Below are 26,939 nucleotides of genomic sequence, written 5' to 3' on the forward strand. Positions count from 1 at the left end.
ACGAAGATTGCTTCCTCCCAAAACTATCAGTGGAAAACAATCAAAGGCAGCACCACTACTTAATCAAATGAAAAAGGAAACAGACAGAGCCTCACTACAGCTTGCATAGAAACCAAAGACTATGTGTTTTCAGTAAAAAAGAATTAGGGAAGGACATTCAGGATTGATCCACTGATGAGAAGCCCTTGTGGAGGGAGGTGCTTCCAAGAAAATTTTGGATCCTGATTATGAGAAAAACAGTCATCTCTGTAACTGAACCTTTGAGAGAAAATCTACTTTCTTGGATAGGAGAGGTAACTATTAATACATTTAGATGAGGTTTGAGTTTTATATTGTAACCATTTGTTTCCAAACAATGAGTAGTCCTGAGGCACCTTAGAGACTAACAAATATATATATAGAACCATGATGAATTGGAATGGAAATATCAGAAACCTATATATATATATATATATATATATATATATATATAAACAGCAGAAGAAGTACCCATCAATTGTAAGACCTGTTTTAATGAGGCTAGTTTAGTGGGCTAGATGTGTCCAAGACACTCTTGTTTCCAGTGAAATCTTTAGTTTAACTTTTTTTTTATTACAAGTACTGTTGTTTACAGGAGCAGTGGTTTCAGGTAAAACTGGTAAATGGGCACACCGCACTTTTAGGTATAGAGAATCTGAAATTTCTATGAGTAGCCAGTGGTAGTTAGTTCAGGAGAAGAATTTAAGGACTAAGTTGTAACTGTTGTTAACCTGCAAGTAGAAATCTACGTTGGCATAGTAGCCCAGAGGAGGGTACTTGAATGGTTAAAAGGTTGGTGGTCCCAAGGAGCTGACACGCAGCTATCATAATAAAGACTCCATCTTGCTGTAGGCAGTGACTCTCATGTCTGGATTCTCTGTGATGGTTCTCAGGGTTTCCTATATCATATATATTCAAGAATAGACATTAGACAGAGTAATTGTTGTATTCAAAGTGGCTCCTAACACATTCTTCTCTTGATTAGACTAGACTAGTGCAATCTCACAAAGCTAACAAAAGCATTTGCTTCCTAATATTTACTCTGCTGTAATATTTTAAAAATGAGCATTTTTCCAATATATATTTACAAATCCTGGGTTAACTTCCATGACGGGGAAAGAAAAGCCTTTTTATCGTACTTTTAGTGCACTGCAAGTTCGCTTGTAGTATATTCAATGTAAGTATATTACAAATATACCACTTTATCATAAAGATTTCTATGCCAAGTTCCAGTCTGGAGTGAATTTTATTGCCAAGTTATAAACCTCAGAAAATATGAGTTTATAATGGGAATGCTGACAGACTCCTAACTCTACCCACTAAAGTACTTCTGGAATGATTTGCTGTGCTATATAAAGGCCACTTATTATTGAAGAAAAAAGAAAATTTTAAAGGGCTCATTTGGGAGGGTGGGGTTTCTGACTAACAACAAACTCGCCATTGCACTAACTGGGCACTTTCAAATCTTCATGAAGCAAAAACCACTTTTTAAATTAAATTCAGGTAAACCCACTCTTTTTGTCTTCTTTGAGGATGATGTCTTACTGTTATATCCTTAGCCATTTTCAACAGGTAACATTTATTCTATGATGTGAAGCCATGCGTATAGAAGAGAATACGGTGACAAGATAGTGTGGCCACTGCTTTTCCTAATAGCCTGTTTTGTGACCTGTAAACCAGCAGTGTTCTTTTTTTTCTGTGCAACCAGTAGAAGCCAGAAAGTTTAACTGCAGCTTTGATTTGGGGAAGGAGCGAGGCTGTTGTGGAGCAGGGAACTAGAGCTGGTACTTCAGGCTTGATGCCAGATTTTATTCATGTACTTAGGGAAATAATGTATAAAGAGTTTAGGGGTTTGTGACAATAAAACCACTGATCCTCCTCTAATATAAAATTTAACTCATTTCAGGATTGTTCAACAATTTCTCAGGTTTTTTTTCTTAATTTTATTTTTTTCTCTGTTTTCAGTGCATAAAGGATTTATAGAGGGCATAAGGAAGTGTAATGAATAAGCTACATAAATGTTCAGTTTCGCACCATTTACATTAATCTAAAAATCTATATAATATTTGAACTCCAAAGCTGATCCCCCAACTACAGTTGTTACCAATTTTAATTTTCTAGAGCTTTGTATTCTCTACATAAACCAGCATTAGGAGATAATAAATCAAAACAGAGTACCCTGGAATGTAATTTCCCAAACCACTTTTTTATATTTTGTAAAACAGATTTTAAAAAGAAAATGTCTATAACCTCTTCATGATGTTATAGTTATCCTTGTCTTTCCTCTACCTGCATAGTGATACATGCATTTTTCCCATATGACGGCTTCAAAATCTATTGGTATTATAAAAGTTGGTATTGAATTATGTCCATTACAATAGTCCAATTAGACACCTTAAAAGATGAGAGTATTTTCAAAATATTTCATAGCCCATCAGGTTTCTGCATCTGTAGTCATCTTATATTTTGCACTGTAGATGAAGAGTTTTAACTGTATAAACACTACAGCAAATAAAAACACCATTCTGCAGAAGACAGAAAGTTTGGGGTACACATACTGATGATGATCCAATTTATTTAGCAGCTTCCAAGTGAAGTGGTTTCTTTTAATAATGAATATGGTGTTAGACATTCGACAGTTGTCAGAACTGGAATTGTCGCTGACAATGCTGCATTTGGCTGCGGACAATCTCTCATCGTACAACCCAATGGCTTGACTATTGGATAGCAGAATTGCATTAGGAATGTTGGCTGGTAGGTGATGGAGCTTCAGCCCTAGGAAGGACTTTGAATGTGATCCAATGCTCAGATCACCAGTTTTTCCAGGCTGAACTGAGTACGCACAGTTTGAGTAGCAGAACCACTAATCCATTGGCTTCAGACCATTATAATGTTTCCCTGTGTTAAGCAGCATCACTCTTCTGCTGTTGTGAGGATGTTACAGGCAGGATGGTTGAGACGATCAGGGGAAACCAAATGTTACCACTATAGCCAGGCTTCTCAGCACACTAGTCATCAAGACATCCACAGTGGGCCTACTTGCCCTAGTCTGAATTCTCTGCAATGTTGATGTGGTGTGAAAAATAATCTGCCTCTGGTGTCAGAAGTCTGTCTTTTATAATTGACCAAACTATATTGTTACCGAGGGTTTTCGGAACCCAAAGCAATGATAACTTTACTGCTTCTCTCCAAGTGGCATCAGGAATAAATTAATGAGAACACCGTTCCTTTGTCTGATAGATGATTGATACAAAACTATTTCTTATTAGGTTTGAAAAACACACATGCTATAATAGTGGTTTAGAGCATTTAAAACATTTATACTTACTGAAATCTGAAATGTTTTGGAGTGATCACTAGCTGGACTTTTAGGCTACGTCTACACTGCACAGTTATTTTGGAATAAGCTATTCTGGAATAGTTATTCCAAAATAGCTGATTTTGAAATATCACATCTACACTGAAGGGAAACCTCAAAATTAGTCCAAGGCAGATTTCCCTACTGTAGATGTATTATCTCAATTTGGAATTGGCCTGGTGAGGGGCTATTTTGAAATAGCAGACGGGGAGCGTCTACACACGCCTTATTTTGAAATAGCTATTTTGGAATAGACATTATTCTTCAAAAAATGAGGTTTACAGAAGTCAGAATAAGCCGTTCATTATTTCAAAATTATTTTGAAATAATGGAATTGCTGTATAGACGCTCGCACAATTATTTTGGAATAACGGCCGTTATTCTTGAAATAACTTTGCGGTTTAGACATACCCTTAGAGGCTCTCCTTCCATCCAGATGATGGGGAATTTTAGGTATACGATCCTTAGCCAAAGAAAAGCTTCCTCCGACTGCACCAAAGCACATTTTTAACTCAACTTTTTTGTAATTTTTTCCAGATAAAGCACAGAAGTCATAATAGCCCTTAATTGGCCAACAATTTGCCTAGCAAAAGCCAGTAACACTTCATTATTGTCCTTATCAGTAAACCATTTCTAGTCATAAAAACAATAAAATGTACATGGCAGAGGCATTCAAAAGCAAGGTTGGCAGTCCAAATATCTATTTTCATATAACATTAACTCCCTGTCCCATCCTCCCATTCTGATTAGCAAAGCTGCAAACATGCAGCTGCACAGTCTCATCCCACGGAACCTCAGATAATTCTATGTGATGTGTTTGTTTTTCATCTGGCAGTAACTGAACACATAAAACGGCTGACTGCAGTATTGTCAAATTCTGGGGGTACACACAGGAATGTTAAATTTAGGGGCTATCGTGTATGTAACCAGCCTTCATTCTTGTGGCAAGCATGGCTATAGCTATTCTGTACTCTAGGACCAGATTTTATGGCAGTCTGAGAATTCTGAACTTCACTGAGGCTACAGCAAACTGGCTGGACAAGCTCGGGATCCAATAAGAACAACACTGGAATTACAAATATTGGTGGGATTTTGAAAAGCACACTCCATGGGTCTAATATTGCTCCTGCCAAACTCAGTGAGATTTTTCATTATTGATGTCAATGGAAGCAGGCATCCACTGACTGGACACTTTTGAGAATCCTTCCCATATTTCATTGCTTATCAGAAGATATTCCCGGCATTTTCTAATATCATGTAACTTAAATCAAATGGCATCAGAGAGTAGGTAGAATTTTCAAAAAGTTCCTATGACTTAGAAGCGCTAGTCCTTCTGAAAATTAATGATACTGTACTTATGTTCCTATACCAGTGAAGCTTTTTTAATATCCTACTCTATATCACTGTTCTTTACTGTTTTTGTATCAACACGTGTGTTAACACTTGTTTGCTACATCTAGACTGCAAGCCTCTTTTGAAAAAGAGCATCTAGACTACAACCAGTAATTTTGAAAAAGCAAGCCACTTTTTCGAAAGAGAGCACCCAGGAAGTCTGGATGCTCTTTTGAAAAAGCACAGTTTGCATTACATAGAGAGCACTTTCAAAAAAAGGTGTTATTCCTTGTAAAATGAGGTTTTCTGTGACTGAAAAAACTGCTGCATTCTTTCGATTTACTTTTGAAAGAATGCAGCAGCAGTCTAGATGCAAGGGAAGTTTTTTTGAAAAAAGGCCACTTTAAAAAAAAAAAAAAAACCTGTAGTCTAGACACACCTGTTGTCTCTAAAAGGATATAACTATGGGTAGCTGCAGCCATATTCACAGGTTTTTTGGTGACAGAAAGCTATCAAATGTGAAGGTTGGGACTTTAAAAGGGTTCAGGAAGGAGCTTGATGGATTCATGGAGAATGGGTCCATCAATGGCTATTGATTTATATATGCTCACCTTCTCTCATATTTCAGTCCAACTGGCTTGCATATTATTCCGTCTCTCTCAATCATTCTTAAAGCTAGAAACAGTAGGAAATGTGGTTTTAAATATGTGTAATTCAATTTGACCTACATTGGATTCCATATTGTAAAGCTCTGTGTCATCAAATGGCTTTTGTGGTGATGCTTATAAATGGGAGGGGAAATACAAAGAATGGAATTTGTTCACTTGCTAACAGTTTAATATTTGGTCATCTTCCAATTTGCTCTGTTAAATATTTTAGTCATGTGAGTATGGGTATGTCTACACTACCCTCCTAGTTCGAACTAGGAGGGTAATGTAGGCATACCACACTTGAAAATGAAGCCCGGGATTTGAATTTCCCGGGCTTCATTTGCATAAGCGGGGAGCCGCCATTTTTAAAACCCCGCTGGTTCGAACCCCGTGCAGCACGGCTACATGGGGCTCGAACTAGGTAGTTCGGACTAGGATTCCTACTCCGAACTACTGGTACACCTCATGGAATCCTAGTTCGAACTACCTAGTTCGAGCCCCGTGTAGCCGTGCTGCACAGGGTTCGAACCAGCGGGGTTTTAAAAATGGCAGCTCCCCGCTTATGCAAATGAAGCCCGGGAAATTCAAATCCCGGGCTTCATTTTCAAGTGTGGTATGCCTACATTACCCTCCTAGTTCGAACTAGGAGGGTAGTGTAGACATACCCCATGGGACTTGGTAGAGTTTTATACTATAGTTTTGGCTTCGGGTCAAGGCTGGAAAACAAGGTATGTGGTTATTAACTCTATGTAAAAGTTAATATGTTAAAGTCAAAGGTAATATCATTATATTAAAATAAAAAAAGACCACTGTTCCAAAGCGGACCCAAGATGATATTGTTAGTTATGCAAATAAGGAGTTGGGGGAGCAAAGGTTTTACACATGCAATTCCTTATTGACTTCCACATATTACATGCAAAATTTTAGATCCCTTAAATGCCCCCTTTCTGAAGAATGAGTAGTACTTTTATTTTGACAATCTGCAAATGTCAAAACTCATTGCAACCGCATCTTATTTCCCCTCAGTGGTCCACCAAAGGCACCCGTGGCAGGCTGTCACCTCTCTTAGAGTAGCAACACATATCTTTCTCCTTTCTAATTGGGTATCTCCAGGCTCTGCATTTCCCTGCCTTCACTTTATTCCTCCTAGACAAGTTCCCCAAAAATACCTGCTTGCCTTTATTTCAAAGACAATTAACAGATCTAATGGCTACAAAGTACCACACAGTGCTTCCCTATGCAAGCCTATTTTATTCATATGGTAAGAAGCACTATATAGAAAACACATATTTTTTTAAAATTGACACATATGCGAATTAGTTTTACCAAAAGGTTACCTTCCAATACTAACATGGATTCTGGCAGGAACAATCTTTCAAACCTGGCATGGAAGGGGATTCCTTGTAGTTATGAGTTTATCACAGCTTCAGCTCAGAAGAAGCATGCTGGTAACATGTTTGCCTGCTTATTTTGCTCCTGATAAGAGACCTTTGAAATGGTAGAAGGTGAACACAATCCCATATCAGCCCACATGCAATTGCAATTTTATCTAATGGATTCCAATGATGTTAAACTTAATGGAATAAAGTTTAACTCGGTTCAATAAAAGCTACTGCAGGATGTCAGTCTGTCCACAAGAAGTTTCTTCCATTAGCTTAAGAATTTGTATTTATAATGAAGAATATATCATTGTTGATTTCAATGACTTTTAATTTCTTGTTACCTGAGGTCTTAAATTCTGGAAGCCTTCTTTTGTTCCCCTTAAATCAGCTTGTTTCTGGGTACATATGAACCTGTCCTTTTTTATGTCATAGATTTTATAATCAAATGGTTCTCCTTAATCCTCTAGTATAAAGGATTACCTGGGGACAGACTGTTTGTATGAAGAAAAAAGTATTAGTATGATATCTTCACAGAAAGTTTGTTTAGCTTTTTTTCCTCCACTTTAGCTAGATTCTTTTTGTTCTCTCTCAATGGTAAGTGTCAAGCTTTTAATTGCCAGAGTAAATAGGAAAGGGCACAGGTAAAACCTTACCTCATGCCTCTCTGTAATTTAAATACATTTGAATTAAGAGTTTTCACTCTGACCTATACCTCTGGGAATGATTAGTGTGTTTTAATCTGAGTGGTATATTTAAGCGGCCATCACACATCATTCAATACTTTAATTTACTCAGTCAAGTGCAGATTTGGCATCTAGGGAAAGTAACATTTTCTGCTGTCCTTTTTTGAATCTTTAATTATGTTAAACAATTGCTCCTTAGACTCTAGGCTCTGAGTCTGTTAGCTACGAGATCTGTTTGATCTGTGCTAATGAGCATTTCCAACAATTCTAATCATTTCACTATTATTTTTGTTAATAGTCTAAGGTCAATATTTAAAAGACAAATTGCTGTGTATTAACTACACAATGTGGAATTTTTTCTTTTGTAAATGACTGAGACAATGGCAATTTGCCAGTAACTAGAGAGCTTCTGCTTAGTATTTCTTCAAGAAATTCCTTCACAGCTGTGGACAGATTTTTCTTCTCCAAATCATTTTTAGGATTTCTTCTTACAAACATCAAGGCTCAAAGCCCAGTTCATTGTGATGCTTACATTAAGTTGTTTTAGTCTTGCAGGGGAATGGAGTACTGGGGTTTGTTAATTGGCAGTATATTTAAATTGAGATAAATTTTAGATTTTTTTCGGAAAACTTTGATAATGTTACATTCAGCATCTTGAATTGCTTTCAGGTAAAGATATGGTTTGACTAAAGCAAAAAGCTTTTGTTCTTCTCTAAACTCTGTGTGTATTCAGATAAGACCTGTAATTAGGTTTATTTTTAAATATTGGATGGATGCGGCATTGGGAATGTATTTGCTAATCATCTGCTATTTTTTCCCTAGAATGATGTTAAATAACTAATCTCTGAAATAGCATTTACTGGCTAACATTTTGACTCTCTCCTCTCTTCAATCACTTTTTGTTTGTTCACTGATCACTTTCAAAAGTTGTTGAAAAAGAAGTGAGTTGGGTGAATTCACTCAGTCCCTCATGGATGTTTGGTCACCTTATAAAACAACCACACAAATTAACATAATGAGCATTTTCTATGCCAATTCTTGGATAGTTTAGTAATGGATTAAGTATGCTTGCAAAACTGTAAATTCTTTCCTGCATTATGTTTGGCTGTAGAAAGCGATATAAAATTCTCACTTTCGTGAGCTTTGAATTCAAATAAGAGTTTTAAAACAGGAAAGAAGTCATAAACAAATTAGCTCAACAATAAAAATCTGTAATACCTGACTTTTGGGCTCGTAGCTTTTGACTTGTTACTACAAAAGTATCCCTCATTTTTTCCCTCTCTTTCTTCCTTGCCCTATAGAGAATTATTCAATACATATTAATCTATCACTCAAAAGTATGTTTATTTTTATGACTGAGTCTTCTTTTCATATGTCAAATTGCTAAACCTTTAGAGCAGCCACGATAGTTCCAATGGCACTTCTAAACACACTCAAAGCAAGGCCTTGTGGTTAGATCTATATCAGGGGTGGGGATCCTCAGGCTCGGAGGCCACATGCCTCCCCTGGCTTGCCTGGATCCAGAAGCTCAGGGCCCCCCCTCCCTCAGCATTGAAGAGCCCATGCTAGTGCTCCAGTCTCCCCCTGCACCTCCCGGGCTAGAGCACACAAAATCTACGAGGCTGCCCACCCGCCCAGGGTCTGGTGAGCGAGGGGATTAAGGGGAGTGTCTTCTCAATTGGGGCCCATGTCAGTGAAGGTGTTGTTTTTTTCTTTTGCTTCTAATTTGTGTGTTTCCCCCAAGTGATTTTTCTGTGCGTCAGTGGCCCCTGACCCAAAAAAGGTTCCTCACCTCTGATCTATAAGATTCCCCACATGAAGTACGTACATTATGATGGCTTAAAATTGTTGTTTTCAGTAGGGCAGAAGCTCATCACTGAGGTGCAATGGTAATAAGGATGTCCTCTATCTTAGGGTGTATCTAGACTACCTAGTTTTGTCGACAAAAGTGGACTTTTGTCGACAAAACAATACCAGCGTCTACACTACCGCGGAGTTCTGTCGACATAACATCGACAGAACTCTGCGGTTTTGTCGACGCTGGTATACCTCATTTTACGAGGCAAAACACCTTCTGTCAACAGAGTTCTGTCGACAGAAGGTGTTATTGCCTGTAACGTTGCGTCCAGACTACGGAGTTCTGTCGACAAAGTGGCTTGCTTTGTCGACAGAACTCCATGTGTCTGGACGCAAATTGTCGACAGAAGTTTTGTCGACAGTATCTGTCGACAAAACTTCCGTCGACAAAACGCGGTAGTCTAGATGTACCCTTACTTTGCCACCGTTATCTGACAAAGTGTGCAAATGTTGTCATTTACTTTAATAGGAATGGGATTAAGCCATCTTTGGGCACTGTTATACTGTAAGCTCCCCTCAGGCATATACCCGGCTCATCATCGGGGCCTATTGGCACTCTATGCCCAAAACCCAAGTGTTCCCCAACTCCCAAATGAATCTTTGACTTAGACAATCTTTGTCTCACATACCACGGTTTGTACTTACTGGCCTAGACAGGCCTCGCTATCTGCCAAATGCCCTGGCAGAGTGGAAGGGGGATGTGGGTCCACCCTCTCTCCAGCTCCCGACCCAGGCCCCTAAAAGCAGAGGAACGGCTCCACTGCCTGGTTGGTGGGGCTGTTCCCCGTATCTCATCAACCCTTGGGGGTTATTGGTGCTTTCCTTACCCTATCCTGGGTCACTTCCTTCCCTCCATCTGGTTTCCTCTCTAGTTGGTCACCCGACCATCAGGTCCTGGTCCTCGCTGCTCCCTTGACATGTCTAACTGGTCCTGCATCTCCCCACAGCTTGTCGGGCTTCCATGCATCTGGCCAACCCCTGACTGCCGTCACCATCCTCCCTTCCTCTTCTTTTGTCTGCAGCCTGTGCCTGCCATTTGAATTGGGCATGTCTGTCATGCCGTGGCCCCGCCCCGATGACTGGCGCGCGACATCAGCCCTCAACACTTCCTCCCCCACATCTGGGGGAGTGGCTGCGGAGCATGCCGCACAGGACCGGCGCGGTCGGCAGCCAACACCTCCTCCAGCCACCGGGGAGGGCGGGGCTCCATGGACTCAGTGGCTGCTGAGTCCCACGACCCATCACATGCACCTTTGAAAATCCCACCCAACCCTCTTAAACAGATACTTTCAAAATGCTCAGAGAACCACAAAACTGGCATGTCTGATATTTCCCATGAGTTGAGACACACCTCTCTAGCACTTGCCTTGAGAGGGCCTTGACAGTGCCTGCAACAGGTCAGGTCCCTGACTCCACTAGACATTGGCAATACACAGACACACACTTTACATTTCACTGTTGCTCACTCAGGCTAGCGATCAGCACATGCCAATCTCTGAGTCCTCGAAGTGTCCTCTGCAGTGTCCTGTCCCTGATACACTAGACATTCACAGAATTACCAGGCCCACTGTTCCTGAAGGAACTTAGATTGGTTGTAGAGAAAGTCAACATAAAAATTTAATTAACAGAGAAGAGATTTAAAAGTTAGTGACCAGAAATATTAGAAACTGGAGTTTACATATAAAATAAAGTCATAACACACTTCTGCAGTCGAAACTTCACTCACAAATTGACCTGATATCTAAGAAGCCACTGCTTACACCATTCTCAGTGCATTTTTCACCATTTTTCCACCAGGATGGCCAAGACCTTCCTTTCATTGAGTCCAAGTCTGCTGACAGCTCATCTACCCTATAGAAGGGTGTCTGGACATCTTTCGAAACCCCCAGTTATAGCTCCCCAGACTTTTGATTTGCACCTGAAAATACCCCCACTGTTTACATCTTCATGTTCATTTTCCTCCTGAAGTGTCTTAAACTCTTCATTAGCATTTGACTCACAAAAGACATGTATTCTCATTCTAAGACATGCAATGGTCAGCCTGTCAGAAGAAGTCTGTCTCCAGCCACTCTATCTCTGAGCATATGTCTGCACTGCAATTAGATACCCACGGCTGGCCCATGCCAACCCACACTCACAGGGTTCAGGCTAAGACATTATTTAATTGTGGCATGGATATTCAGGCTTGGGCGACAACTTGCTCCCACCTCACAGGGTCCTCAAGCCCTGGCTAGAACCTGAACCCATCTGTCTACACAGCCATTGAATAGAATCTTACCATGAATGTGTGTATCATAGGCTGTGCCTCCCCAAACAGCCCTGCGTGGCCCTGCCCATGTTCTGACCAGAAGGCCCTCTACTACTTGCCCTTCTCCCTTGACCCCTGCCCAGGCTCCTCTTCAAGGAAGCATGCTAGGGCGAGGCTCCGGGACAAGGGTTAAGGTGTCCTGTGGCCAGGACTTCTGTTAGCTTGGACCCCAGGCTGATGGACTACATCACCTAGTGCTCAGAGAGCACACACTAGGGTTGGAGAGCTGCACACTGCCCACCCAAAGCAAGGAAATCTACTTACCCGCATCTCATTTTGGGGTTGAGGGAACGACCACCCCACCACCCCTACCCCCCAAGCAACTGGTGCTTGGGGGCTGAGAGAACTGGGGCCTCTGGATTCTAGCAGGAGAATGGGACAAGGCCATCCATGGGCTAGCCTCCTTGAGCCAACAGGTCATCCATCATCCATGTCCTTGCTTAGCCTCAGCCTAGGAAGACTGAGTCAGCTGGCATCAGCCAGATGCTGGATTTTAATTACATTTTAGATGTACTTTCAGTGACCTGCCTTTAAATTCAAGACCTTAAGAACAGAAACATAGATATTGTTTCTCCTTATGTATTGTCCACATATCCATTTTGGAAAGATTGATGACCACTGTGACCCAGTAGAAACTTTCCTTTGTGAATTAGAATGTAAATACCAGCCTCTGGGGGTCCCTGCAACCTCTACACCTCTTGTGAGCTCTGTCAGTTGGCATCTAGACATACTGGAGTCACACACTGTCATCATCTTGATGCTGTTCTCTTCACTTCTTCTACCATGTACTTCTGTTATAAAAGCCAGGGATTGCTCAAAGTGACACTGGCTTGTGGCAATAACAGAGTCCTGAAAAGCTAACTTAGATCACTGGAGTGAAAGGGCTTTCTGAGCACTCCCTTTTAGAAAATACACCCATTACAGTGAATGATCCCCTCACTGGGATTGAATACCAGAAGGCTTAAGTGATATATTGCTTAGAGCCTTCAGTACAATGATCATCTAGCTCATAAGCAGTCAGAATTCTTATTGAAGTTAATAGGACCTTTGCATATTTAAAACCTGCAGGGTTGGACCCTCTGTACTTTAAAATCTTCACCGTGCTCTATGTGCAGTTCTTCTATCATTGTGGCTTACTTGTCCATGGAAATTATTGCAGTAATATCAGCAAAGTGATTCAAATGCCAATATCCTTTTTCATCTCAAGAGGGATCAGAATGGTACAGCACAATTGATGTCTATTCATTCAGAAAACCTTACTGAGTAGCTGTCAGATGTAAAGTGCTTGGCCTATCATCCCTCATCAGTTTTGTAGAGTCATTAAACCTTTGTATCATTCCTGGATTATTTGCTGAGCCTTACAGAAAGATGGGTTTGCAGCTGACATTTTTGTTCAGTGATAGGGGCTGTAAAAGAATGGCTGAAAAGGGATTAACATTTTTTGCATGAAACAATCACCCTTGTCCCATTCTCAGTTACAATAATGGGCATATGCTAGGGCTGTTGAGGCGTACAGCTAGTTCAGATTAGAAGCCTAATCCGAACTAGCTAGTCCGTGCTGCGTGTAGCCGCGCGTCATGGAGTCTGAACTAGCCAGCATTTAAAAATGGTGCCGGCCGGCTTCATGCAAATGAAGCCCGGGAAATTCAAATCCCGGGCTTCATTTGCAACTGTGGATGACTACATTACCCTCGCTAGTTTGAACTAGCGGGGTAGTGTAGACATACCCATACTGGATTAAAATTTATTAAATATTTTGGGTATTTTCTACAATTTCAGAAATAGTGATTTCAATGAACAGCCAGAACACAAAGTATACAGTGCTCACATTATACTGCAAATATTTGCACTTTAAAAATTATAACTTTTGCATAAAAAAGCCTCCACCTGAGCTTACTTGATTTATACACATGCATTTTCTGAAACTACACTAAACTGTAATGGCTAAGGTTTTAAACTGCAACTCATTGTGATCTTTGTAATCTTTATAACTCTCAGAAACAGGAGTTAGTATAACATTTTTGTTATACCTTGCTGTTACTGCAAGGTATTTACATGCCAGATATGCTAATCATTTGAATGATCATTTCTGCTTTGCCCACCATTCCACAGGACAGCTTCCATGCTGATGATGGTTACAAAATAGTAAAAATTACATTTTTGACTGAACTCTCTTGGGGAGAAATGTCTGTCTCCTCTGTTTTATCTGTTTTCTGCCATACAAATCTGCTGCAGATTTGCCAAAACATGAAGAAGATACCAATGTGAGATTTCTAAAAATAGCTGCAGAATGTGACAGAAGCTGAGAGGGATATGTCTTAAAAGAGCAACACTCCAACGTTGAAACTACAGACCCTTAACACAGAAAACCAACCTTCTGCAGTGGCATTTGACTCAGGTGATGAAAATGAACATGCGCTGGTCTGCACTGCTTTGGCTTGCTAGTGAGCAAAACCTGTCCTCAGCCGGGGTCCATGTGCCCTGGAATAGTGGTTGAAGCATAAAGAGACATATGAATCTTTCATGCATCTGGCATATAAATATCATCAGCTACAACAGTGCCACCCAAATACCTATTCTTTCTTTTAGGTGACATTGTGAACAAAAAGCGGACAGCATTATCCCTTGCAAATGTAAACAAATTCTTTGGGTGATTAGCTGAACAAGATATAGGACCGAGTGGAGTTTTAGGTGCTAAAGTTTTACATTGGTTTATTTTTTAATACGTTTTATGTACATAACTCTACATTTGTAAGTTCAACTTTCAAAATAAAGATATTGGAGTGCAGTACTTGTATTAGGGGAATTAAAAAATACTATTTTTACAGTATAAATATTTGTAACTAGCAAGTGAGGACTGTTGTTGACCAGGCAACATCATTTTGTCTAGATTACACTTATAAAAAAGTTCAAGAAATTAAATATATGTAATTGCAAAAAGGAAGTAAAAGAACAGTTTTAAATGTGTAGGATTTCAACTTCAAATATTCCTTATTGTATTGAATAATTACCATGCATAGTAAATTTGAATCTGAAACTCGTAAAGCTTTCATTCCTCTTTCTGTAACTAATTTGAATTATTTTGTGATTTGTAACACTAAAAATGTTCTTTACATTAAAATGACACTTGAATAGGTGACTTAATTTTAATTTTATCAAATATTTTAATTAACTCTAATCATAATAATCATGACTTTTTTCTAATGGAAAACAAAAATAATTATTTAACCCTTTCATCCAGGATATTCCATTGTTAAAAGTACTCCATTCAGCTAATTTAAGTATAGGTTTAGCTTTTCTAAATAGTTCCTAACTTGTACTTTACCCACCAAGGGCTGTCGATCTTTATCCCATCTTGCATAACATAGCACATTAGTACGGGAGCCGACTTTTTGTCCATGAATACAGAGGCAAAGAAAGCATAGAGTACTTCAGCTTTCCCCACATCATCTGTCACTACGTTACCTCCTTCATCCAGTAGGGTCCTCACATCTTCTCCGATCACCTTCTTCTTGGTAACATGCCTGTAGAAACCTTTCTTGTTATCCTTCACATCCTTTGCCAGTTGCAATACCACTTGCGCTTTCACCTTCCTGATAACCCCCCGGCATTCTCGAGCTATACGTTTAAACCCCTCCTTGGTCATTTGTCCAAGTTTCCACTTTTTGTAAGCTTCCTTTTTGTGCTTAAGTTCACCAAGGATTTCCCCTGTAAGCCAATCCAGTCTCCTACAATGTTTGTCTGTCTTGCTACGCACCGGGATGGTTTCTTTCTGTGCCTTCAATAACGCTTCTTTAAAATACTGCCAGCTGTCCTGGACTCCTTTCCCCTTCATGTTAACATCCCAGGGGATTCTACCCATCAGGTCTCTGGGGGTATGTCTACACTACCCTCCTATTTCGAAGTAGGAGGGTAATGTAGGCATACCGCACTTGCAAATGAAGCCCGGGATTTGAATTTCCCGGGCTTCATTTGCATAACCCGGGCGCCCCCATTTTTAAATCCCGGCTAGTTCGAACCCCGTGCCGTGCGGCTACACGCGGCACGGAGTAGCTAGTTCGGATTAGGCTTCTAATCCGAACTAGCTGTACTCCTCGTGGATTAGGCTTCTAATCTGAACTAGCTACTCCGTGCCGCGCGGCTACACGCGGCATGGACTAGCTAGTTCGGATTAGGCTTCTAATCCAAACTAGCTGTACGCCTCGTTCCACGAAGCCTAATCCGAACTAGCTAGTCCGTGCCACGTGTAGCCGCGCGGCACGGAGTCTGAACTAGCCGGTATTTAAAAAAGGCGCCGGCCAGCTTCATCCAAATGAAGCCCAGGAAATTCAAATCCCGGGCTTCATTTGCAACTGCGGATGACTACATTACCCCTGCTAGTTCGAACTAGCGGGGTAGTGTAGACATACCCTGAGGGATTTAGGTTTGTTTAGTCTGCAGAAGAGAAGAACGGGGGCAGGGACAGGGGGAAATTTCTGAAGGGAAGTTCCAAAAAGGATGGAGAAAGGCTGTTCACAGTAGTGACAGATGGTAGAACAAGAAGCAATGGTCTCATATTGTGGTGGGAGAGGTCCAGGTTGGATATTAGGAAAAAACTATTTCACTAGGAGAGTGGTGAAGCACTGGAATGGGTTACCTAGGGAAGTAGTGGAGTCTCCATCCCTAGAGGTGTTTAAGTCTCAGCTTGACAAAACCCTAGCTGTTTTGATTTAGTTGGGATTGGTCCTGCCTAGAACAGGGGGCTGGACTTGATTACCTTCTGAGGTCTTTTCCAGCTCTATGATTCTATGATATAGGTGCTAGAATTGCTTATGTAAAATTTGGTATCGCTTGGTTAATTGTGAAGTATGACTTTATTTTATACAAACAAATCCAAACAAACATACTCTTCAAAATGTATAATAGACAAAAATATAAAATGAACTGACTACATTTTGTATTCTGGGTTGTAATTTAAATCAGTATTTGAAAATATAGAAAATATCAGAAAATGTTTTTAAGCGGCATTTTATTATTTAGGTGTGATGAATTGCCTGGTGTTTACAGCATTTATGTTACCTGAGCAAATCCACTACTAGTATGTATATTTATCATACTTTCAGAGTCTATCAGTTCAGGAGAGAGGAAAAAAAGGTAAACACATTACATTCTTGTCATGATGTTTCCCTGATGTGGGACAATTAAAAATTGAGAGTGGAGTGGATGCTAGCTGATGAGAAAGCAGTTGGTTTTCCTCTTACTCAGAATCCCAAGGGAAATGAGCCATAATGATCTATTAAAATTATTCTGTTCATTTCAAAAAGGAAATTGCTAGATTTTGCAGCATATTGTCAGTCTTCCCAACAACCCTCACAATGATGTTGATGCTACTAGTTTCTATCATAAATGCCTTTGTTGAAACAGAGTTGGGCTATTCGATCAGGAGCTTGAGTTAGATGGGCCTTGTCCTCTAGTTTAACCCACCACTTTTCTTGGGTGTGGAGGGGTAAAACTGGGATAAAGCCAGGCCTTCCAGCCACCCAGCATCCCCTGGGCAAGCATTTATTTGCAGCTTCCACTTCTCCTAGCCTCTGATAGGTAGTTTAATGATATGGCAGATTCTGATTGGCTGAATGAGTACCTAAACTCATAGTGAAGATAATCTCTTTGCTCACTTATCCTGACTGGATACTTTTTAATCCACCTACCACTACCACTTTTTTATCTTTTGCTTTTCACATAAATATAATAGGCTCAATGGAGTTCCATTTGGGTCTAATTAATTTGTTTACTGAAAATACACAACATGCAAGGTCTAGAGACATATACATATTGCTTCCCTGCATGGGTTCTGGCAGTTTCTAAACCACAGAAGAGAGAAAGCTACTACCTTATTTCTACACATTACAATCACCTCCATTCCTTTGTAATTGCTATTTTAAGTGTTGCTAGTCTTCCAGAACTGCTACAGGCCTTGCCCAATCACTCTTCATAGTTCTGAAGTTAATTCTTATGCGGAGAAAATGACTATTGGGTATTTGTGAGCTTTTTTGATTTCTGAAGAAATAATAATTTTGGTAGTTATAGGATTTATATTTTTGTTAAAAAATATGCTGCCCAAATACTGCCAAATTTATCAGTTTTCTGAACAGCTGTTCAATTTGATGCTCATACTCCATATTAAACACTATTCATAAATATTTGCATGAAAATATTTTTAGTAGCATAAATGTTTGGGGAATTTCTTTGTGAATATCCTTATTTGCATGAACACAAACAAACTTAGTTATTTCATTTTCTTCATTTGATGTTTTTTATTGCCCTGTATATTAAATTTCAGCATAGGAAAAAGAAGTAGTATCATGTAATTTATGTTATCCTTCACATACAATAAACAAATTGTCAATGTCAATCAATCATTTTGAACCATCCAGGTAGTGAAAATTGTTCATACTATGCAGCAATTACATTGACATGACTTGATAGAAAAAACAACACGTGATTAACTAGCAAAAATGTAAAGTTCTTAATTTAAAAGTTTCTGAAGTTTGTTGGCCATAACAAAATAGAATTAAAGGTACTGTATAAAGGATGAGACATTTTAAAACCTCTAATGGAGCACTGGCAAGAGTAGCTATTTTCTGATTCCTAACTTAGCCCATTACTATTAAATGTTCAATCCATGAAATAAGCTGCTGGACAACTTTTTTTGTTTGAAAATTACTGAGCTGAAGACTGTGCTCCATAATTCTCAATTTTGTAACCACCAAGAGAAAAATATTATAGTGGTTTAACATGACAGGTAGATTAATGGTACAGGGAATTTCATTAAATCTTCCTTATTTCATTGACAAGAAAAGCACATTAGGAATCATTGTTCCTGCTCTCAAATTTTCTTGTGCATAAATGAATGAACACTAGACTCTACTAGAAGAAGCAGGGGAAGAGTATTTGATTTTGAGTCTAACTTCTCATCCCAAAAGACACGCATTCAAGAGAACAAAGAATGTGTGAAATTTGCAGTTAATGTAGTACTTAATACTCCACTGAGATTTGATCCACATATTAAGAACTGATTCAAAAATTGTTTTATATCTTGCCTATATTTATGTATTAGTTATTTATATTATACACTTCATTTTAATTATGATTCACTAGACAAAGTAGCTAATATACCATTTTCTGAGCCTTTAATCAAACACTGTAATAACAGTCAACACAAGAAAAATACAGCATAAGAAATTTACATTTACTAATTGCCTGCTGTTTGAATTTAAACCATACTGAAATTAATCAAATGTGAGAAGAAAGTAAATAGAAAAAGCAAGTATAAAAGAGCTTCATGAAACTACTTATTAGGGGACTAGAATACTCATCATATTAGTAAGGGCAATTAGCCCCTTTCAGCATTAGATGAGAGTCAAATTCTGCTTAAATGATGAGACAAAATGTTATCATTTCATGTCTGTATGGTAACATATTCAAAGCAGTCAGTAGTCTAAGCCTATTTTCTAGTAGTCAGATGTCCAACGTGGTAAAAAGCACCATTAGAACTGGCAAATCTTTCTGAATTTTCAACAGGGGGCCAAAGAGGAATCCAATCACTTATGGAGGCACAATGACACTGATCCTTCAAAGTGCTTAACTTCAAGTACAGAGAGTCTATCCCAGAATAGTCAAGCTTACTTGCATGCTAAAATTGTGCAGATGCTTGAATGCTTTGCAGGAATGGGGCCAAAGTGAGAGAGCTTGAATTGTTGTTCTACTTCTGTGGATAAAATAGAAAACTTTGATTTCCATATATTTGTTTGGCATTTTTCTCTCTCTCTCTCTCGCTCTCGCTCGCTCTCTCTCTCTCTCTCACACACACACACACACACACACACACACACACACACACACACACACACGGGCTACGTCTACACTGGCACCCTTTTCCGGAAATGCTTAAAACGGAACAGTTTTCCATTATAAGTATTTCCGGAAAAAGTGCGTCTACATTGGCAGGATGCTTTTCCAGAAAAGCACTTTTTCCGGAAAAGCCAATGTAGACGCGCTTTTCTGGAAAAAAGCCCCGATCGTCATTTTTGCAATCGGGGCTTTTTTGCAGAAAAGACTACTGTGCTGTCTACTCTGGCCCTTTTCCGGAACAGTTTTACCGGAAAAGGACTTTTGCCCGAATGGGAGCAGCATAGTTTTTCCGGAAAAAACCTGACAATTTTACAGTAGATCGTCATTGCTTTTCCGGAAAAGCAAGTGGCCAGTATAGACTGCTGGCAAGTTATTCCGGAAAAGCGACTGCTTTTCCGGAATAAGTGGCCCAGTGTAGACACAGCCACACACACACACACACACACACACACACACACACACACACACACACACACAGAGCCTACTTTTTAAAATAAATGGCATTCTTCTAAGTTTTCCTCAAAGAACTTTTGACTCCCCCAGATAACTGATAGGCAGGATTCCCTGGCATGCTTACATGAAGGGGAAAGGAGTCCAGGAGAGCTGGCAGTATTTTAAAGAAGCCTTATTAAAGGCAAAGGAAAAAACCATCCCGATGTGCAACAAGAAAAGCATATATTGTAGGCAACCAGATTGGCTTACCGGGAACATCCTTGGTGAGCTTATACACAAAAAGGAAGTTTAAAGAAGTGGAAACTTGGACAGATGACTAGGGAGGAGTATAAATATATTGTTCAAGAATGCAGGGGACATCAGGAAGGCGAAAGTGCAATTGGAATTGCAACTAGAAAGGGATGTGAAGGATAACAAGAAAGGGTTCTACAGACATGTTAGCAATAAGAGGGTGTTGAGAGAGGGTGTGGGGCCCTTATTGGATAAGGGAGGTAACCTAGAGACAGAGGATGTGGGAAAAGCTGAAGTACTCAATCCTTTCTTTGCCTCTGTCTTCAAGGACAAGATCAGCTCCCAGACTAATGCACTAGGCAATGCAGTATGAGAAGGAGGTGGATAGTCCTTGGTGGGGAAAGAACAAGTTAGGAAATATTTACAAAAGCTAAACTTACACAAATCCATGAGCCTGGATTTAATGCATCCGATGGTACTGAGGGAGTTGGCAAATGTCATTGCAGAGCCTTTGGTCACTATCTTTGAAAACTCGTGGCAAATGAGAGAGATCCCAGATGATTGAAAAAAGGTAAATGTAGTGCCCATCTTTAAAAAAGGGAAGAAGGACAATCTAGGGAACTACAGGCCAATCAGCCTTATCTCAATCCCCGGAAAAATGATGAAGGGGATCCTCAAGGAATCTATTTTGAAGCACTTGGAAGAGGGGAAGTGATCAGGAATAGTCCACATGGATTCACGAAGGGCAAGTCATGCCTGACCAATCTGACTAGTTTCTATGATGAGGTAACTGGTTCTGTGGATATGGGAAAGTCAGTGGATGTGATGTACCTTGACTTTAACAAAGCTTTTGATACAGTCTCCCACAATATTCTTGCCAGCAAGTTTAAGGGAATATGGATTGGATACATGGACTGTAAAATGAATAGAAAGCTGGCTAGACTGTCGGGACCAACGGCTCGATGTCAGGTTGCCAGTCAGTTTCTAGCGGAGTGCCCCAAAGGTCTGTTCTAGGACCGGTTTTGTTCATCATCTTTATTAATGACCTGGATGAGGGGTGGATTGCACCCTCAGTAAGATCGCAGATGACACTAAGCTAGGGGGAGAAGTAGATATGCTGGAGGACAGAGATAGGGTCCAGTGTGACCTGGACAGATTAGAGGATTGGGCCAAAAGATATCTGATGAGGTTCAGCAAGGACAAGTGTAGAGTCCTGCACTTGTCATGTTAGAATCCCAAGCATTGTTACAGGCTGGGGACCGAATAGCTAAGTAGCAGTTCTGCAGAAAAGAACCTGGGGATTACAGTGGATGAGAAGCTGGATATGAGTCAACAGTGTGCCCTTGTAGCCAAGAAGGCTAATAGCATATTAGGTTGCATTAGGAAGAGCATTGTCAGCAGATCCAGAGAAGTGATTATTTCCCTTTACTCAGCTTTGGTGAGGCCACATCTGGAGTATTGTGTCCAGTTCTGTGCCCCCCACTATAAAAAGGATGTGGATACATTGGAGAGGGTCCAATGGAGGGCAACTAAAATGATTAGGGGTCTGGAGCATATGACCTATGAGAAGAGACTGAGGGATTTAGGTTTGTTTAGTCTGCAGAAGAGAAGAACAGGGAGGGAGGGGATATGATAGCAGCCTTCAACTTCCTGAAGGGAAGTTCCAAAAAGAATGGAGAAAGGCTGTTCCTAGTAGTGACAGATGGCAGAACAAGGAGCAATGGTCTCGAGTTACAGTGGGAGAGGTCTCGGTTGGATATTAGGAAAAACTATTTCACTGGGAGGATGGTGAAGCACTGGAATGGGTTACCTAGGGAGGTGGTGGAAACTCCATCCCTAGAGGTGTTTAAGTCTTGGCTTGACAAAGCCCTGGATGGGTTGATTTAGTTGGGATCGGTCCTGCCTTGGGCAGGAGGCTGGACTTGATGACCTCCTGAGGTCTCTTCCAGATCTATGATTTTATGATTCTAGGGCTGAGTAAAAGATCTGCTATGCGCTGCACACTACTTAAAGGAGACAGGCACCCTTTTGGGGAGGGTCCTCCATGTGCTGCCTTCACTGCAAGTATATTCCAGGTAGCTCCCATTCACCAATTTCCAGACAATGGGAGCTGTGAGACTTTGCTGGGCACAGGGGCAAATATGAAGCTTCCACTGAGGGATGCGTGGCACAGAGAATCATATACTGGCCTCTATGAGTAACATGTCGAGGCACGGCTTGAGGGTCCCTCTGGGTGGCTGGCTGGGAGCTGCCTAAGGTAAGCACCTCCCAGAATCCCAGGTTACTGACCCAGATAACAACCCTTACCCCCTGCACTCCTGCTCCAGCATCCAGATGCCGAATCCCCTCCAACACCTCAATACCCTGTCTCAGGTTAAAACTCCCCTTCCTTCACCCAAACTCCCTCTCAGGCCTTACCACTCTTCTTGCACCCCAATCTCCTTCCCTGAGCTCCCTTTTGGACCTAACCTCTCCCAAACCCTCACCTTCTCCATTAATATCCTAGAGTGCCTTTGACCACTTACCAAATTCTTGGTGTGGACCCCTTATCAAAAATTATTGCTCACCTCTGTCATAAGAGGCACAATTTCATTGTTGAATCTAGGGTGTAGGTGGATGGAGATCCTTCAGAACTGGTCAAATACTGAAAAACGCAAACTGCAAATGTATTTATGATTATGAGCAGGGCTTGACAAATCACGGTGAAATCTACTCGCCAGCCCCGCACTCTGCATGCGCTAGACCCACATTGCACATGCGCACGCCACCGATGAATGGGGAGACCAGCTGAAATCTACTCACCACAGGCAAGTAGATTCACTGATTTGTTGAGCCCTGATTATGAGCCCCAAGTAAATTTCATAGATAAACTTCCAAGAACCTCTCTAGTGCGGCACTCTCTGGTCCAGCAACATCCATGGTCCAGCATGATTTTAGTTAGCTGGATGTCCACTTATCATGGGTTTGAACAAGTTTCCCTTGATCATATAAAGTTTGTTTACAGCCATCAGCCACCTGACTCTCAGTGTTCTGTACTGCTGTTTAGCTCTAATTTGCCGTTAAACATCTTCTAAAAACCCAGTATAAGCTGTGGAAGTATGGGTAATGCTGATAGACCATATTGACCCCCTCATGATTCAGCAAATTCTCTAGTTTGGCACCAGTCAAGTCTTGAGCTGCTGGACCAGAGAGGTCAACTTGCATTACCTTGTGAGTATTCATGTAATCAGTCTATTCACTGCTCATAGGTATTTGGGTATTCATAAAAGGTAAACAATCTCAAAATGGTCACAAAATTTGGATATGATATGCTTTACTAAAATATTTATATTTGCTATTTTTTTCAGTACTTACCTATTTTAAAAGCTTCAGTCATAGAAAACAAGCAATGCTGTGTGACTTAAGTGACCAAATAGAAATAGGCAATACTGGATGTGAACCATTAGTCTGAACATTATACATCCAAACTGTTCAGTAAGCACAAACATAAGTATTACATTCAAAGAAACCTGGTTGCTTTAAACAAAATCATGCTATTCTACTACTACAGACTAGAATGATATTACTAAATGCAAATAAATCAAAGCAAACATAGTAGCTTTGTATGGTCTTTATTCCCTACCCATCTATCCTGAAGCAAATATTTATCAGCTTATGATTTTGTATGAGAAATTTTTACAGAGAATATCTTTCATGTAAAAGTGGGTGAAAATTGGTCACCTTGACAAAGTTTTTCTTAAAAATGTGGACTAGTCTGAACCAAAAATAAAACCAGGACAGGGAAAGTAAACTCAGACACATGAAAATTGAACAAAAATGTTCATGTATCTTTTGAAGTGCAGAATAGCTGAGTGATTTTTTTAGTGAAAAAGTTTTCTGGGAGTATGCACTGATAGTGCTTCTGAGCACTAGGCAAGGCATAATTACAAGGAAACATTGAAATAGCATTTTTAAAACTCTGAAAACCATAATCATTCCACAGCCTCACATGTCTTTCTGTTGCATTGTGTTTGTTGTGCCCAAAGCCACCCTAGTATATGTGAATGCTTATAAAAAATGTGGAACTAACATAAGACAACATTAACAGTCTCTCATGGTTTACATTATTTTCATGGGTATTTCTTAGCACCCATAAGAACAATACATTCACCTCAGGACAAACACAAAAACATTTTAGTGTTTTGTTTTGACATGAAGAATATTGCAATCTGTTTACCATGAAACAAAAATATGTACTATCAGACATAGTAATTGGATTTATGCTTATCTTTTGCAGTTTGTTGCAATTTAATACTCTCAATTGTAAGGTAATCAATACAGAACAAAACAACTGTATAATCACAATATCTCGTGTGATATACAGGACATACAAGCTACTTCTGCTCCCACAGCCACGATTCTCACTGCTGTCAGGAAACCTTTCCTCAAGACTGTCCATTGTCAAATAAAGCTCTGAGAAGCAGGACTATTTTCTTATGGAACTTTTTTCCTAGCACACTTTTCAAGGTGGAAAGGGAAAAATTGGGAGGGGTGTCCTTTAAATTTGGTATAGTCAAAGAGCTGATGTTTTAAAAATACTTATTTTGAAATTGTTATATTTTCCCTGAATGTTTCTTTCTCACTCCTGAGATAATGGCACATTTTCTTACCTTACCTACCATCTCTCTAAGTACAAGCCGCAGGGCAGAACCTAACTCTGCTTAATGATCCTTAAATGGGAACCTACTGCCTACAGTTAGGCAACTTAAAGCATTTCTTGAGGGAATGAAAGTAGGAATAAGAGATCCTCCGGAATAGGGCTTTATTCCGGAGGATCGGGCCAATCTAGACGCTTTTTTCCGGCTTTTCCCCAAGCCAGAAAAAAGCGGCGGCCATGTTTATTTAAATCCCGCGGGGGATATTTAAATCCCCCGCAGATTTCCCTATTCCCAAATTTAAAATTAGCATGGCTATTTCGGAATAGGGGCCAGTCTAGACGTAGCCTGACTGTCAGAATCATAGAACTTGAAGGAACCCCGAGAAGCCATCAAGTCCAATTCCCTGAACCCATTGCATGACCAAGCCCCATCGACCATCTCTGAGAAGTATTGTCTAACCTACTCTTTAAAATCTCCAATTATGGAGATTCTATAACCTCCCTACACAATTTACTGCAGTATATAACCACCCTGACAGCTTCTTGTCCTGTCATCAGAAGTTAAGGAGAATATTTTTCTCCCTGCTCCTTGTAATAATATCTTAGGCTGTGTCTAGACTGGCCAGTTTTTCCAGAAAATCAGCCGCTTTTCCGGAAAAACTTGCCAGCTGTCTACACTGGCCGCTTGAATTTCCACAAAAGCATTGACTTCCTACTGTAAGAAATCAGTGCTTCTTGCGGAAATACTATTCTGCTCCCGTTCAGGCAACAGTCCCTTTTGCGCAAAGCTTTTGAGCAAAAGGGCCAGTGTAGACAGTTCAGATTTGTTTTCCGCAAAAAAGCCCCGATCGCAAAAATGGCACTCGGGGCTTTCTTGCGGAAAAACGCGTCTAGATTGGCATGGACGCTTTTTCGCAAAAAGTGCTTTTGTGGAAAAGCGTCCATGCCAATCTAGACGCTCTGTTCCGAAAATGCTTTTAACGGAAAAGTTTTCCGTTACAAGCATTTCCGGAAAATGATGCCAATCTAGACGCAGCCTTAGGTATTTGAAAGCTGTTATGATGTCCCCTCTGTTTTCTTTTTTCCAGACTAAGCAAACCCAGTTCTTTCTGTCTTGCCTTATAGGTCATACTTTTATCATTTTTGTTGCTTTTCTTTGGACTTTTTCCAATGTGTCCACATCTCTCTTGAAAAAGTCACATAGAACTAGGCACAATATTCCAGTTGATGCCTAATCATCATGGAGTAGAGTGAAATAATTACTTATCATGTTTTGCTTATAACACTTCTGCTAGAGCAGGACATCAGGTGATGGCTCATTTGATAAATTGTCCTCGTCTGTTCATTCTCTCTAGAGCATCGGGCATTGGCACTCAGAAGACAGGAGCCTATGCTATTTAGAGCATTGGTCTGACTGAGTGTGATCATTCTTATGTTCTAATTATATTTGTTAAATCACAAAAGCAATTTATATTTAGTCTCATATTTGTGCATATAGCTCACAAGTTAGGCTGAGGAAATTTAAAACACTTATAATGCACACTTCAGACTGATAATTTACATAAAATAAGCAAATGGTAAAGATCTTAGGTGGAGTTGGAACAAAGGAGAAGGAGAGGAATGTACTAACCATAAGAATTCTACTCCAGAAAGCCTTCTCATGTAAGAGAATTTTTGCAAGTCCATTAGCAAAAATTTTTAATAAATCTCTAAACTCAGGGGTTGTACCATTTGACTGGAGAATTGCTAATATAGTTCCAATTTTTAAGAAAGGGGAAAAAAGCGACCCGGGTAACTATATGCCTGTTAGTTTGACATCTGTAGTATGCAAAATCTTGGAAAAACTTTTGAAGGAGAAAGTAGTTAGAGACATTGAGGCTAATGACAATTGGGACAAATTACAACATGGTTTTACAAAAGGTAGATCGTGCCAAACCAACCTGATCTCCTTTTTTGAGAAAGTAACAGATTTTTTAGATAAAGGTAATGCAGTGGATCTAATCTACCTCGACTTTAGTAAGACATTTGATACAGTACCACATGGAGAATTATTGGTTAAATTAGAAAAGATAGGGATTAATATGAAAGTTGAGAGGTGGATAAGCAACTGGTTAAAGGGCAGACTACAGCGGATCATATTG

At 40.0% G+C, this 26,939-nt stretch overlaps 1 long non-coding RNA gene across 1 annotated transcript in view; it reads right to left on the minus strand.

Moving 5' to 3' along the window:
• Positions 1 to 454: 454 nt before the first annotated feature.
• LOC142829643 (uncharacterized) overlaps positions 455 to 26,939 on the minus strand; it is a 52,501-nt gene continuing 26,016 nt past the window's right edge. Inside the window, exon 3 of the long non-coding RNA XR_012904283.2 lies at positions 455 to 917. This is a non-coding gene — a long non-coding RNA (uncharacterized LOC142829643). The remainder of the gene's footprint in view (positions 918 to 26,939) is intronic.

This window comes from Pelodiscus sinensis, chromosome 4 (genome assembly GCF_052426305.1).
Source record: "Pelodiscus sinensis isolate ZL-2025 chromosome 4, ASM5242630v1, whole genome shotgun sequence".
NCBI classification, from domain to species: Eukaryota; Metazoa; Chordata; order Testudines; family Trionychidae; genus Pelodiscus; species Pelodiscus sinensis.